Source organism: Tasmannia lanceolata, unplaced genomic scaffold (genome assembly GCF_043159265.1).
Source record: "Tasmannia lanceolata isolate RefF3 unplaced genomic scaffold, GAP_Taslan_0.1 ptg000013l, whole genome shotgun sequence".
NCBI classification, from domain to species: Eukaryota; Viridiplantae; Streptophyta; class Magnoliopsida; order Canellales; family Winteraceae; genus Tasmannia; species Tasmannia lanceolata.
The window spans coordinates 27,400,129-27,402,957 of NW_027518690.1; the positions used below are offsets into that span (position 1 = coordinate 27,400,129).

The 2,829-nt window shown below is 34.1% G+C and overlaps 1 long non-coding RNA gene across 1 annotated transcript; it reads right to left on the bottom strand.

The window, feature by feature from the left end:
- Positions 1 to 1,068: 1,068 nt before the first annotated feature.
- LOC143890653 (uncharacterized) lies at positions 1,069 to 2,273 on the bottom strand. The gene is made up of 3 exons (XR_013255207.1): positions 2,203 to 2,273; positions 1,544 to 1,695; positions 1,069 to 1,157 (listed from the first exon to the last, which is right to left on the bottom strand). It is a non-coding gene; the product is annotated as an uncharacterized LOC143890653 (long non-coding RNA).
- Positions 2,274 to 2,829: the final 556 nt, after the last annotated feature.

A 2,829-nucleotide genomic window follows, 5' to 3' on the forward strand; every position in this document is an offset into this window, starting at 1 on the left:
CAAAGTTGGATAACAATGTAGTTGTGTTCCAATTAAATCAAAGAGCCCTCAAATTATATAAGAAACAATAAGAGAACCAAGTTTGCAAGGACATAGCGAGTGCATTAGCTTAAACACTAAAATGACCTTCCAATAGTTTAAGTTGTTAAATGTTGGGATACACTTGGTTTCGGTTCTTGGATTGGTTCACAATTTGTGATGTGAACCTTAAACCAGTTCAGTGATAGAAAGGTATGTCACATTATATCTGAACAATAATGATCCTAATCCTTCATCTGGTGGGTTCTACCACCTTGCCACAGATCAATCCATTTTCCTAAATGGGATGATTAAAAGTATTTAGGATATTCATTGAAAGATCACAACTCTACCAGTTCTAATACTCTTTATTTTCATGCACGAACCTCAGAGTTCCAGTTTTCAAGAATGTAGGGCTTTTGTTCCTGTTTTCTATAGTTTCTCTTAATACAGGCCTGAAGAAGTTGGTGATGGCATCCAAAGGTTTGTTTAAGGCAAGTGTGCAAGTGTAAGGAGGTCTACTAAAGCTAATATGGAATGATATTATTTGATAAGATTTTGTTCACCACAAAGAAATTGAGATTTATTCATGCACATCAAGTGATTATAGATGTAGGTCTATCAGTAAGAAAATATAACCTTAGAACTTTGTTTCATTTCTGGATGATAACGTTATGATTTGACATGTAATCGGCAAGGACATAACTTAGGATCTGATAGAAGACATACATGCAATGTGATATGAAATTAGATTAGTCTAAATAATACAATATAAACTTAGTAGTCTCTGAACTTTTTGAGAAGCCTGAGCAGGCACCATTCACATCATCGAAGCATGGTCTGAAATTTTTTGAGAAGCTTAAAATAATCTTCAAATATATAAATTTAGAATTCGTTCATTGGGATGAAACCTCACCAATTTCTATTATCATAACTGTGAATCTGATACAATAGAAAACCTGACACAACAGATGAAAACTTAAATTTCCATTAAAGTGGTCAAAATCCCACTTTAGAAAATCATTGAAAATGTAGATATTTACCTTCTTTCTGGACAATCTGCACCATCAAATTGCATCTTCAATCTCATCCCAACTGAAAATTCATGCTGCTAAGGTCTTTGAATATTTCCAATGGACCTTCAAAAGCAGCACAGTAAAAACTGCATAATTAAGGTATTTGGCTCCAGAAAAAACATGATCACTTAAATCAAGTAAAACTGAAAATTTAACTTAACTACATGTCATAAAGAGTTGTTATCAATTCTATTAGCATTTGAGAAAACATCCATAAATTGAGAATAGAGAAAAAAAATTAAACATATTGCTTCCCTAGACTCAAAGATCAAGAACTTCTCAACCCTAACCTTAAAGGCATAAAAATTTCACAATAAATTAGCAAAGAGGCAAGAAATTTAAGATGAGAGTGAGAGAAAGTAAAAAAGAAAAATGGAACATAGAGTTACCATGAATGTTATTAATAGCAATAAATTGATCGAATACGCAATTAGAGTTATGGAACTTACCATGTTGCTATTTTCTCTGGGCAGTGATAAGTAGACCTCCCATATAGAGCAGTGCTTAGAGAGAGAGAGAGAGAGAGAGAGAGAGAGAGAGAGAGAGAGAGAGAGAAGGTATCTCTATATTTGGAGTCACCTCTGTCATAGGAACAAAAAGCCTGAAACATTAGATCCAAAGATTATGAGACACATAATGTCACAGAGAGGAAGATGATAAATTTGTGAAACAAAAGAAGTTTTAATTTGACGAAAAGAGCATATTGGTGAATAAAAAGGAAACATTTATCTATAAATAAGATGGTAAAATCAGCAGCTGAAACCTGTTAAGAAAATTATAATTGAGTATTGTGAAATGAAAGAAGCTTTAATTAAACCCCTAAAGAGTATGGTTGCCGAGAAAAAGGAAACAACTGTGAAGAGGATGGTAAAATCAGCAGCTGAAATCTGTAAAAAAACTGAAATTACAGAGGTTTTAATCAAACCTAAAGGAAATCAACACCCGAAACTTGTAAAAGTATCTATAAAGAGGATGGCAGTGGGGATGTAGCAGCGAATGGGAGATGGAGAGAGAGAGAGGGAGAGGAGTTAACACTTTAAGAGGATGGTGGCGTAGATCTAGTAGGGCATGGGTGATGGAGATATAGGGAAAGATCAACAGCTCAAACCTAAAAAAGAAGAAAAAGAACTCCCCAACGGATGTAGGGACTCCGGCTCCATTCCATGAGAGCGATCCCCCGGGTTCTTTTTCACTCCACCTGCAATAAAAAATGAGGGAGTAAATATATTTTCGAAAACCCAAAACCCATATACAAAACCCAAACTAAATACCCTGATTAAATGCAAAATACCAAAATAAATTATTAAATGAAATGGTAAGCTGTAGATGGAGAGAAACAAAGGGATAGAGGGAGATCTAGAAGAAGAACGGAACTGACCGGCTCTTCTTGATTGAGAGGAAAATAATGTAGTAGAATCATGAGATAAGGAGAAGATATCTGTAGTAGGTGAAATAAGGAGCAGAGAAATATCTGTAGTAGGTGAAAAAATGAGAAGATATTTGGGGGGAAATAAGTAAATGTCATTTTCACCCTCCCATAGCTAGTATATACAGATATGTGGGAGGGCAAAAAAGCGTAAAAACCTTGCACATTGACGTGTTAAATTGGCAGATTTTTCAAAAAATTGAAAAAATTCTCTAATTTCTCTTCTGCTATATAGTATATAGATATATATATACATATATATATATTGATTATTAGATTAGGGTCTACTTATTTAGTGAGGTTTTCCTG